A 14,152-nucleotide genomic window follows, 5' to 3' on the forward strand; every position below is an offset into this window, starting at 1 on the left:
ATCTAGATTAATCTAGGGTGGCAAATTTGATAAATTTCACATAGATTAATCTAAGAGGACAAAGAATCACAACTTTTATGGATTAATTTTGATGGTGATTCATTTTTCTTGATTCTCTAACATTATTGGTAGCTTTGTGGCGAAACGCTTGACAAAGAATTATTTCACAAACTACAAATGAATTATTTGCAGGTTCGCTAGTCAAAGACCAAACATATCAAACTTCTAACTTGGTGGTTTTGCAGGTTGCCTTGGACTACAACTAAACTTTGTGTTTGCAATTAATATTTAGGCACCTAGTGATTTCTAAATAGGATGGAATGAATGCATGTTTTTGCTTTGATTGTTGAGTGTGACATTGGAGTAGGAGAGAATGCTCTCATCCTTCTTAGGGTGATCAGAAATCCAGATCTTCGATACCATGCTCATGTCTTTGATTGTGTGTCACCTTTAGAGGGCCTGCCTTCCCGACCACTTTGCTTTTGCAAGCAAGTGATAATCATGAGAAGGGAACGACCCAAAGTGAGTACGGCTAGAATACCTTGGCATTCTAACTCACTATAAACAAATACCTAATGGGAGAAATCTTTGAAGGAAGGGTTACGTGGGAATTGCAGTTACTTGGGAAGTGATGACCCTTGAACTCTTTCTCATATCAACATCTAAGTAGGACCTCACGGTCTAAATCGTGCTTGCGCGACTACATTTGTTTGGTATCTTGATGGGCTTAATGTCTCAATCACGCTTGCGTGACATCAAGGAGTAATTCTTAACAGAAATCCTTACTAAACACGTTGTTTTTAGAGGCCAAAAACCCTTCTAGTTGCTTGAGAAGGACGAGTTCGGATACTTGGAAGAGATACTAAGTTCGCCATGGGGAGATTTCCATGGGGACTGATGCTTGGCTGCCCTGAGAAGTGAGTGTCATGGAGGGGAGCCCGTGGGGTCAAGCATCTATGTATTCTCCTTGAATCCCATAACAAGTCTACCTCTCAAGTACCTAATGTCCTTGCCTACCATAAGAAATGTGGGAATGAGCATGATTGTCTTGAGTCTAAGTTGAAATATCTTGTATTCTTTGCTTGTCAAAAGTTGAATTGTATCTCATTTCAAGAACAAGGCAAATTGATTCAAAACAAGGATTAAACATAAGAACATTTCATCTAACAAGGTTCAAAACACATCTTCAAACATGGTTGTCAAACATTGTTCAAAATATTGTCTCAACATGCATGTCACTTAGATTTAGGTTCATCCTAGGTTGCATTTTGCAAAATCATTGTCAAGAACCAAGGTTAAGTTTCATCTAGGTCATACTCCTTTCAATAAGGATCATCCATTTCCATGTGTCCTCTTGCATTAAAGTCATACCATTGTCATACATTCATATTTGCATACCCTAGGTCTCTTCATTAAGCTTAAGTCATTATCATATCATGATAGGGTCATTTGCATATTATTGTCCCTTTGCATATAGTGCCAAAACTAGGTTTTGTCATACTTGAGTAATCCAAATCTTTGATAAACCCTAAGTTATTGTTAGGAAGTCTAGACCTTATCAAACCTTTTGTCCTTTTGTCATCAATTTCATTTCGTCAAACCTAGCTTAGTATCCAAGCATATAGGGGAGACATTGTCATTTGTCCTTTTGTCACTTGGTCCTTTTGTCCTTTGAAGTCTAGACATCATTTCAATTTCCTAAGGGTCTCTTTTAGATTTGCATTCCAAGAAGTTTGTCAAAATCTTGAAAAACAACCAAAAAAATAGGTTGCATTCTTGCCATAGATTGCATTCTCATTTATTAAGTTTGCATTTAGTTGCATATCATATATTGTCCTTGAAAATTTCCAAAAATATTGCATTTGCATAGTGACATGTCTATTGAAACAAGGTTCCAAGCACCAATGATGCAACAAAGTTTGACATATCAACCGACAATGCAATCAAATTTTAATCCAAGGCAATCACAATTCTATTCAACCCAACAACAAGGCAATATCGATCAAACTCTTTATGATGAAACAAATCTCCAAATACAAAAACTAGAGGAGAAGCTAGCTCAAGAAAATGAGATATTGGAAAAAAAAGTGAAAAACATTGCGAAGAATAGATCACAAGTGTCCAAAATGTTTCAAAAATTTCCAGGTCGAAATCCAAATATTGAGCCAATTGATGTAAGATCTCTTCTTGAACGATCAGACATACCATCTTTCCTCTCCCAAATAGAGATGATGAAACAATTTCAAGAAAAGAGACAACATCAATTTCAACATTATGTGCCTCCACAACAAGAACAAGAAGGTGTTTACTATCAATCAGATTTTCAACCAATACAACCAATTGTTCAACATATACAACCATTACAACCAATGGTCCAATTTCTACAATATGTCCAACCAACTATACAATGTCAACAAATAGTTCAACCAATGGTGGAATATCAACAAGTTCAATCAACATATCAATGTCAACAACCGCAACCAAACATTCAAAAACAAAGGTTGCAGCACACACCAACCCAAGTTTCAAACATGTCAGAACAATTGAACTAAGTCCAATATCAAAACATGACATCAAACCAGAACCAACTCCTTGCCAAACAAGTTCAAATTCCAGATACAACCATGTCAAAACCTCGAAAGAAAGGTGGCTTTATTGCAATACTCTTAAGGAAATTACCAAGTGAGTTCTTTGAGGAAGATCAAAATAATACACTTATGTCTAGCAATGCCTCATCCCCTCACAAGCAAATTGACTCTCCAGTGGCATCTATCCCTGCACCTCTAGAAGTTTCACAAGAACCTTCCATATTGTCCTCATCAAACAATACACCCAAGGATGCAATTATCCAAGAGCCATCCATAATTGATTGCCACGATAATCCAATTCATGATGCACATCCTTGTCATGTTTCAAAAATACAAGACCCAATGCAACCATGCACTTTATTGCCATTACCTGTTTTAGAGGACCCCATTCGAAGTCCCTCTTCCTCATGTTCAAGCATTGATTCCTTGCCAGAATCCATCATAAATGTTCAAAGTGCATCCCCTTCATGCCAAAACATTGATTCCTTGCCAAAATCCCCCATGCATATCCAAAGTCCAACCCCATGTCAAGAGGATAATTTAGAGCACGAAGAAACGTGTTCTAAAGAAAATCAAGATCAAGATCCTGAAACCTTATCATCCCATCCAATTGTTGCCCAAGACCCCATGTTCCCGGAAACTCATGATGATTCCCCTATTTTTGTCCATCCTATCCAAAGTCCTATTGACACTCCATTCCCCGAGCAAGATCAAGATATCCAGTCCATCCAATCCCAAACGATCCCCTTCCATTTCATGAAAAAAATTTCCTTTCAAATCCCATTGACATTCTACTTCCTGAGAAAGATCAAGATATCCTTTCCATCCTTTATGATGATCCCATTGAAAGTCAAGAGCAAAGCACCTTTAAAGAGGATTCCAATGATCTTCCTCCTTGTCAAGATCAAATTATTCCTTTAAATCCTTTTGTTCCTCCATCTCCTTGTCCTAATGCTCCATATCCACTCCAAGATCGCATTTCTTTTGATGATCCCATTATTTCTCCCATTCCATCTCTTGAAGAGCCTGTCATTGAGACATGTCCACTACACAATCCTAGTCCCCCTCATGATCCTAGTTCCTTTCATGATTCTAACGTGTCAGTGCAAGATGTTCATGAACCCTCAACATGCATAATAGGTTCTTCCACTTTGGTGCAATCCGATCCACTTCAAGGTCTCATTATTTCTCTCATATCATATCCACCTCATAATGGACTCGCGTCTTCTTCCGAAAGAAAAGAGTATCCTACAAGTCAAGATATTCATAAAGGCAAAGGAGTATATCTCCATAAGCAAGAATCCCTTCATGTCAAAGAAGATCTTAAGGGTTATGTCTACACAACTCACTCTCAAGATGTGGGTACCCCTGCTAAATCCAACATCCCTCCATCAAAATCCAAACATATCCCTTCCCCATCATACCTTCCATCCATCTTAGGTCCTTATATTCCTTCGTCCTTTATGCAAGGTCAGAAAAGGCACACATCCTTGAGTAAATTCCATCCATCCAAAAGAACTCCATTTCATTCATATTCATCCATGCATTCCTTTCCTCCTCCAAGCAATTTGGATGCCAAGTATAAAAGTCATAAGTCTAGAAATCCACATGTATTCGAGGATCAACATGTCCAATCTAATCAACATGTCAAAGCAAAGAAAAATATGAGCCAAAAAGAAAAGGAAAAATCCAAAAGGTCACAAAGGCCCACTAAGCAAAATAAAGCAAAGTCAAAATATATATGGGTTCCTAAATCCCTTGTGCAAGCAATGCACTCCAAGGAACCACAAAAGCATGAAAAATCAAAAACCATGTGGATCCCTAAGCAGCTTATTGAAGCACAAAAGCCTAAAGAAACATCCAACTTGGCATCCAAAGTTGCTATTCCTCCATCCAAACCGTCCAAGTCTATTCCTCCATCCGTTTTGGGCCCTTATGTCCCAAAATCCATAGCTATTCCTTCATCAAAATCTCCATTTCCAAAACCCACTCTTCCTCCATCAGTCCATCACCCCTCAAGGTGTGTGCCAATGTTGATCTTGCCTTCATTTCCATCCACTGAAGCCCAATTCTTCCAATACCCTATCCATTATCCAATGCATATTTTCCATCTTTCGATCCCTCTGGTCCAATCCTTTGCATAAATTTTTGCCTTTTCATCTTATTTTCCATGTCCTTATCCTACCAACGCCTTTGAGCATACTTTTAAAGGTCATGGTCCTTTTTTTTTTCAAGGCTCCTATCCAAACAAAAAGACGCTTGAGTCCTTCTTCCATCCCCTATCATGTGTCCATCTTCTATTGAAAAAGTCAAAATACAAAAAAAAAAAAAAAGTGAAAAAAAAAAGACAAAAGAAAAAAAAAATGTAACGCAAAAAAAATAATTCGTCCACTGGTGAAAACCTGGCAAACAGGCGCCTTGGGCAAGTACCATGATGAAAACCTGGCAAACAGGCGTCATGCGTAATCTATGAACTTCTTGCACACCACACTTGGGGGCAGGTTTACTCCTTCATATCCTATTGCCCTGCACTATCCTATCGAACCCCTGTCATTACCCTTCATATCCTATTGTCCCTCATGTACATATCCCCTTTTCCACCTTTGATCTTGACAAGGCTGACGATCTTCATGAGAATCATGTATCTTGTTTGCAGCTTTTAGTCCATCATAGCTTTTGGTCATTTATCCATTTGCTTATTATAACTTTTCATCCATATTCCCTATCTTATTGCAACTTTCTGCCACTATCTCGTATCCTATCCCGACCTTCAGTCCATGTCCCTTATCCATTCTTGGTCTTGCTTATCCTATCCATATCTTATCACTATCCATACACTCTTTTTCATTCCTTGATCTTGATCTAACATAAGGACGCAAAATTTAAACATGTTTTCAAAAACCTCTTGACATGTCCCTCATGCCATGTTCCTACTTTACATTGTCATATCCAGTCTCTTGTCCCATCATGCAATAGCCCTTGAAAATTGCATCTGCGTTGTCTCCATAATAAAAGGCCTTTGTCTTCCCTCTATCCACCAACATTTTAGCAAGCCTATTTATTCACCTGTCATATTCCTTTCCTTGCTAGACACTAGGGGCATAAATCATAAAAAATCATGACAATTGAAAAATGTCCTGAAATAATCCCTAAAAATCAAATAATGTCCTGAAATAATCCAAAAAAAAAATTGAAAAATGTCTTGAAAAATCCCTAAAAATCAAATAATGTCTTGAAAAAATCCAAAAAAAGTCAAATAAAGTCCTGAAAAAATGAACACACAAAAAAAATTGTAAAAAACTCGAAAAGCATCAAAATCCAAAACAAAAACAAGCATTTTGCAATAAATGATCCCTCTGTGCATAGACAGCTCACTGAGTATACATCCAACGACTCGCAATCCAACACTGCATTTTACTGAAATCACGCATTAACAGATGAACTCTTTCCATCAAAACTAGACATTCAAACTGATCAAAATTGTCATATCAATCGAATGTTAACATCAATATCATTTGTCCTTGTCTCTACTATCATGGGTCTTATACAGGGTGTGGTATAATCGAAACCAGACTGTGTCCTGTCTTAGATGGGGTCTCGCATGTCTTGAAACCAGACAACATGATCATCCTCTCAGCACTTTCAACTTTTGACAATGAAGATCAAGATGTTTGTTTGATTTGTTGGAATTTGTGCATCTTATCTTTTTACTGATTTATCTTTGGCTTTGGTCATGTTCCTATGTTGCTCGAGGATGTCACTGAGTGATTTAGAGTGACCGGGATGGTTCATGGTCCCTTTTGTTTTTGTTATGTTTGTTGTTTGTGGAATGTTTGTCACAAACTGGGGCAACTATATCATTGGGTGTCTGTGATAAGTACGTTCGCTTTGTGAACGCCGCACATACCTCGACCCTTGATGTATGCACCCTAGGATGCTTCACTCATTCCTTGTGTGCGATGTGTCTGTCTTTCGCAAAAGGGGTTGCGTTCCAACTCTGGCCTTCAATGTCATGATGCTCTGCCTCCACTTTGCTACATTAAATAAAGGTTCTCACCTACTCTTTGTGCATTTGTGAAAGCAAGATTTTTCTTCATCATTAACACTTCTCCATCTAGTTTCCTCTTACTAACATTTCTTTTGTCAGTCCTTGTAGTCATCTTGGTTTAGTATCAGCATCATTCATTCAACTCTTTATCTCTAATCAATTAGGTATTCTTCTCTTTCATCATTTTTTTCACTTTCTAACATTTCTTCTCTTCTTTTTGAGAGATCATTCATTCCTTTCATACATAAAAAATCTCTCGAGGGGGCACCCACCTCCGTCCCTCGATCTACTGGGGCATGATCTTCTTAATTATTCTTTGAAACAATGCTCATAATCACATTGTCTCAAAGAGGGGCAAAATGTAGTCACTCAAAATTGGTCATCACTCTTACATTGCTAACCTAATTCTTAGCATGTCTTCTATGTCACATTTGATTTTCATCATATGTTGGCATTGTGTCATTCCTCTAGTTTCAATTCATTTCAAATCCAACCCTCATCAATCTCGTTCAATCACATTTGGTCCTAAATCATTATAATTGGCATTTTTTAAATCATTCGAATTGGTATCATCTTGACAATTAGACTTAATTCCCTCTTTGTTGATAATTAATCAATCATTAATTATCAACCTCAATATCAATTAATATTATCAAGTCATTATCAATCAATCTTATCAGTCTCTTATCAAAATCATTATCAATTTTGGGTCTTTTTCGATCTTGTGTCCTATTTTGTTGTTAAATTCAGTCAGTTGTCATTAATTTTCATCAATTATTAGCCAATCAATCATCACTATTGGGACTTAATTCATCATTAGGGTTGGTATCTTAATTTATTCAAATCATTTCCCCTAGGTTAATTAATTAAATAATTAATTAATCCCCTTTCTTACTAACATGTCTCTTTTTGAATAAATAAATATATATTTATTTATTCACCATATTTTTGTCCATGTCACAATTAATATATTTTTTTAATATTAATTGGCTAATTTGATTTTATGAGTGAAATTATTAATTATTAATTATTAATTTCCACCTCACTCAAATTTCTTCACTTAAGTGATTCACTTTCTAAAAAGTGAATCACTTGTCTCCTCTCTCAAAGGCAAATTTTCCATTTTCAACCAAGTGTTGAAAATGGAATTGTCCTTCTAACTCATCTTCCACTTGCCATCAAAATGGCAATTTCCCAAGAGACTCCCCTTTGCATGCAATGTCGACCGTCAAATTGAATCAATCTCATCCGTCGAATTCTTGTCTCATCTCTCTCCAAATTCTATAAATTGGATGAATTTTCTTCAATCAAGACTAATGAGATTATCGAATTTCTAATCAATCATGCTTCGAGTACTTTTGAGCAATTTTCTTACCTACTTGCTTTCAATCATGTATGTGCACTTGTAGGTGAGATCCACAACCAAACTATTTGAAGAGGAAAGAAGAACAATGGAGCCGCATGAAGGAAGCATTCAGATCTGCATATGGTTTGCATAATCTTTATATTTTGAATGTTTTACTTTCATATCTCTATTGAGTGTGTTTTAGGATAGATCATTGCATTTTAGTTTTCGTGATTGAGCTAGATTAGTATTTTGATTTGCATGTGATGATTTATAATTTCCTAGCTACAAGGAGATTGGTCCAATTGATGAGAATGAAGCTATCTCCAAGGATCCCACCTTTATGAAAGATACCTTTCATTCATTCTTTCAGAAGTTTTTCTCCTCAAAAATAGATAATGGTGCCCTTGAGGCTAGAAGTTTCTACCTCAAAATAATTCCAAAAAAAATTGGACCTAAGGATGTTTATGAGTTTGACAAGAATATTACTATCCTAGATATTGAAGAAATCGCAAATTTAATAGAGAATGAAAAATCACTTGGTGCTAAAGGACTTACGTCTGAGTTCTATAAAACAAACATCAATTGGATAGGCTCAATATTATTGAAATTATATAATACTACCTATCAAAATGATTCCTCGGGGCCTAACATTAATATGGGAATTATTAAGTTGATTCCCAAGGAGGGGAACAAAACTTTGATCGAGAATGGCAGGCCTATTACCTCCCTAATTGTTTCATATAAGATACTTGTAAAAAATATTTCTAGAAGATTGGGAGGAATGTCAAAGGATATTGTTTTAGTCACTCATACAAGATTTATAAAAGGGAGATGTATTCAGGAAAACTTGATCACTAGTTGGTGTTGGCATTATGTGAATCGGTATGAGGACATAATGAATGTGAACTGGTATGAGCACATAATGACATTGTATGTTGTCATTGATGTCAATATGATGAAGAGGTGTGAACAGGCACATGTGAGAACCGGTATAACACTGTGAACCGGTATTTTTGCCAAAGTGAAGCGATGTGCTTGTTCATGATGAACTGGCATATAGTTATGGGAACCAGCATATGGAAGTATTGTATGACTACCGGTTGGTAGTCTTAACTTTAAGGTTTCCGGTTGATGTGCTTCAAGCCTGTGTGGCTCAACTGATGATATTGTGTGATGAGTTAGCATTGTAAAGAAGAACAGATCGTGTTGCCACACAAGCCTGTGTGTGTGAAGGATCCTGCATGAGGGAGATTGTTCCTATGTATCTCGGGAATGTGCAAATTTTGTAAAACGGTGATAACATGTGATGGGTTATCAGCAGCCATAAAATCAGTGGAAATGGACAATGGAGAATGTCTTGAGTTTAGATCAAGATCTACTGCATTTAATGCAATGTGCTCAACGGTCAGGATTGAACCATTTGAATTCCTTAACCTAACAGGTTTAGGGTTTAGGGTTTATGCTACCGACCTATCTGTTTTCCTATAAGGTCGATGTTGTGTCTCTTTCTGAGGTTGTTGGCAAAGTTTGTGTGTGTGTATCCAAGAGAAAGGATACGTGATTCTTGCTAGACCAAAAGGGGAGAAGTGATACCTGCAGAGTGTAAGTGCAGAAGGTGAAGAGGAGCTTAAGCGGATCTGCATTGGCATTGAGTGCAGTTACCAGATCATTGTAATACCTGTTGATCTCTAACCACCTCAACAATTAGAAAATCCCTTAACATGGTAGCCTTAACCGGCTTGCTGAAAATCCTTTAACAGGGTAACTCAAAGCTACTAAGTTCGGAATCCTTTAACTATTGAGTTCTTGAAATCCTTTAACAAGGTAACCTTTAACAGGGTTTAACCCTTAACCGAGTATTGTAGCCATCCCTTAACCGGGTGATCTCTAACAGGATCAGTTCCTAGCAGAACCTTTTGTAATGTCTCTAACCGGACAAGGCTCCTAACAAAACAGACTTCTAAAGAGTTCAAAAATAGATTGTGGGTAATCATCCCCACCGTGGTTTTTCCCAGTTGGGTTTCCACATGAAAAATATTGTGTCATGTGTGATGCTTTTATCTTGTGATGCTTTGCTATTGTCTGTCAAGCATATGATGGTTCTGTGTTTTATGCCTATCAATAAAACATGTTGAACTAGTTGTTATTATGATTTGATGATAGATTACCTATTTATACATAAGGGTGAAATGGTAGTGTAGTCTTGAGTTGAGTGAAAAGCTAAGTGAGTAACTAGTTAATGCTTGTCTCAGACATTCTTAGCTTTACCGGTTGCACTCTGTTTCAAACCAGTGTCACTGTCTGCCAGTTGTTTGAAGTGTCTATTGTCAAACCGATTTTGGACTAAATTTTTGTCTGTACTGATTCACCCCCCCTCTCAGTATCGGTTTGGTACTATTCGCTCATCATTAAGTTATCAATTGGTATCAGAGCATTCTCCAGGTCCTCTGTGCTATAAGCTTAACCGCTTGAGGTAAAGATCCCAGTCTAATGATGAAGAGGGAAGGTCCAAAGTTTAACAAAGAAAATTTCAGTATATGGAAAGATAGAATGAAGATATTCATCAGAAGCATGGGTGCTCAACACTGGAGCTATGTTGAGACTGTCTATGCTGCTCCTACCGATACCCTTACCGATGACCAAAAGAGAGAGATGCAAGAGAATGGACAAGTCATGGAAACCCTAATTAGTAGTTTATATGACATTGAGTTTATTGATGTTCAAGATAAGGTAAATCCCAAAGAGGTATGGGATACTCTTGAAAATATCTATGGCGGTGATGAGCATGTAAAACAGGCTAAGGAAGAAAGCCTTAGAGGGAAGTTTGAAGATATGCAGATGGTTGAAGGTGAGACCATTCAACAGTATGGAATAAGGATCAAAACCGTTGTTGGAGATATCAAGAGTGCAGGTGGTAAAATAGAAGATGCCACTGTGGTAAGCAAAGTCTTGAGATCCCTATTGCTGGTCTATGCAATAATGGTTGTTGCTATTCAGGAGCTGAGATCAATAGACAAGACTAAGGTATCCTTAGACTCCATCATAGCAAAGTTGACAGCCTATGAGCTAAATAGTTTTGATGGCAGTGTTCAAAAGACTGAATCAGTTTTTAAAGCTTTTGCTATACCATCCAGAAAAAGAAAAGAAGCTAGCACTAGTGGTGAACCAAGACAAAGCAGACAAATGGATGATGAGGAGATTTTGATGGTATTTGAAGCTCTCCTTGCCAGGAAACTTCCTAAAGCAACCGGCAAATATAAAGGTAAGCTACCTTTGAAATGCTTTTCTTGCAATCGGATAAGACATATTGTTGTAAACTGTCCTAATGGCGACAACAAGGACAAACCGGAAAGGTTCAAGAAATTCAAAGGAGGAAACCAGAGAAACTGTTTTGTGGCAGTTGATGAAGGTGTCACAGATGCAGAATCAGAGGATGAAGAAAATGAAGATATTGTGTTTGTTGTTGTCAAGGAAGATGTATCAGACAAGAAGGCTCTTGTCTCCAGGTTTGATAATTCCAATGAGTGGATCATTGACAGTGGTTGTTCTCACCATATGACTGGTGACCAGAGCAAGTTTCTATCCTTGGAGGAGTATGATGGTGGTGTGGTTCGCTTTGGCAATGATGCACCATGCATGGTCAAAGGCAGAGGGTCCATCTCTTTGAATGGAAAGAGTAGCGCTGACAATGTGTATAGGGTTGATGGTCTCAGACACAACCTTCTAAGTGTTGCCCAGCTGAATGACAGTGGCCTCACTCTGAAATTCAAGAATGGAATTTACAGAATCAAAGGAAAGAATGGTGAATTGGTGACCACCAGCATGCAGACCAAAGGTAACCTATTTCATCTGAATGCAAATATAAGTACATGTCTTATGGCAAAATTTGATGATAGCTGGATATGGCATAGGAGACTCTGCCATGTAAACTTTGATAACATTGTGATAGCTAGTAAAATCAAGGCAGTTAGAGGGTTGCCGGTGCTAAGCAAACTGGATAATACCTTATGTAGAGAGCATCAATTGGGGAAAATGTCTTCCTCAACCTTTAAAGGTAAATCTTTCACTACTGACAACTTGCTTGATCTTGTGCATACTGATTTGTGTGGTCCTATGAAAACTAGAAGTGTGCAGGGTGATGGGTACTTCATGATTCTCATTGATGACTACTCAAGAATGATGTGGGTCACATTCTTGAAAGACAAGTCTGAAGCCTTTGTAAAGTTCAAATATTTCAGAGCTTTAGTGGAGAAGGAAAGCGATAAAAGGATCAAGTGCCTGAGAACTGATCAAGGAGGGGAATTCACTTCTGATGAATTCAACAAGTTCTGTGAAGAACATGGAATCAAGAGGCAATTGTCTGCCCCCCGGACTCCATAGCAGAATGGCCTAGAAGAAAGGAATAACCAGACTGTGGTTGAAGCAGCTAGAACCATGTTGATTCAAGGAAAGGTAGCTCACACCTTTTGGAGAGAAGCGATGAGCACTGCAGTCTACACAATGAACCGGGTACTCATCAAGAAAGGTAAGGATAAAACTCCTTATGAGTATTGGACCGGTAAGACACCTGTGGTTAGCTACTTTAGAATGTTTGGTAGCAAATGTTACATCAAGAGGAGTGAACACCAGAGCAAATTTGATGCGAAATGTGATGAGGGAATATTCCTAGGATATTCCACCAAGAGAAAAGCTCTCAAGTGTTTCAACAATAGGACTCAGAGAATTATGGAAAGCATCAATGTAAGAGTTGATGAAACCTCTGAGAAAACTGAGGAAACTGGCAGTGAGCAAGCGGTAAACAAACCGGTTGCAACCTTCTGGGAACCAATTGTCAGTCAACCGAGTACCAGTAGCAGTGTTCCTACACCGACAAATGTAGATGTTGATACTGATGGAGATGAGGATGAAGAAGAAAAGCAAGAAGAATCCATCAAGACCATTCCTCGGTATGTCAAGCTGAATCATGATCCTAATCAGATCATAGGAGATAAGGATGCAGGAATCCTTACAAGAAGAAAGGTCAGAGAAAACTCATGTATGATCTCTGAATTCGAGCCTAAATCATTTAAAGAAGCACATAAAGATGAAGACTGGATCAAGGCAATGGAAGAGGAACTTGACCAGATAGAGAAAAATGGTACATGGTCTTTGGTACCTAGACCGGAGCATAAAAATGTCATTGGTACCAAATGGGTCTTCATAAATAAGCTAAATGAGGATGGCACAACGATTAGAAACAAAGCCAGATTGGTATGAAAAGGATATGCTCAAGAAGAAGGAGAAGACTATGGAGAAATCTTTGCTCCTGTAGCCAGATTGGAAGGAGTTCGTATGCTTCTTGCATATGCAGCTTTTAAAGGCTTCAAAGTATATCAAATGGATGTAAAATCTGCATTCCTAAATGGTGTACTTGAAGAGGAGGTGTATATAGAGCAACCAGATGGGTTTGCCCTATCTGAAGACAGTAACATGGTATGTAAGCTACATAAAGTCTTATATGGGCTAAAGCAGGCACCTAGAGCATGGTATGAATGCCTACATTCCCATCTTGTGAAGATTGGATTTGAGAGAACAAGTGAAGATAGCAATATCTACTTGAAGTCTAAAGGAGATCAGATCCTGATCTGTGAGGTATTTGTTGATGACATTATCTTTGGTGGAGATGACAAGATGAGTCATGAATTTGCAGATGAGATGAAGAAAGAGTTTGAGATGTCACTCATAGGTGAGATTAAGTTCTTCATTGGACTGTAGATCTAGCAGATGAAGGATGGAATCTTTATCACTCAGTCCAAGTGTGTCAAAGAGGTGTTGAAAACCTTTGGCATGGAAGATAGCAAACCAGTTGGTACACTGATGGTGACTGGTTGTAAACTATCCAAAGAGGATGACTCTGCATTGGTTGATGAGAAGGAATACCGATCAATGATTGGTAAGTTGCATTATGTAGTGCATAGCAGACCGGATATTGCACATGCAGTTGGCATTACTGCAAGATTCCAAAAAAGTCCAAGAGAATCCCACTTGGTTGCAGTCAAGCGGATTCTTAGGTATCTGAAAGGAACTATTGACTATGGGTTATGGTATCCATACAATAATGATTTTAACCTAAAAGTGTTCACAGATGCTGATTGGGTTGGTAATGTAGATGACCGGAAGAGCACAACC

This window comes from Cryptomeria japonica, chromosome 9, assembly GCF_030272615.1.
Source record: "Cryptomeria japonica chromosome 9, Sugi_1.0, whole genome shotgun sequence".
Taxonomy (NCBI): domain Eukaryota; kingdom Viridiplantae; phylum Streptophyta; class Pinopsida; order Cupressales; family Cupressaceae; genus Cryptomeria; species Cryptomeria japonica.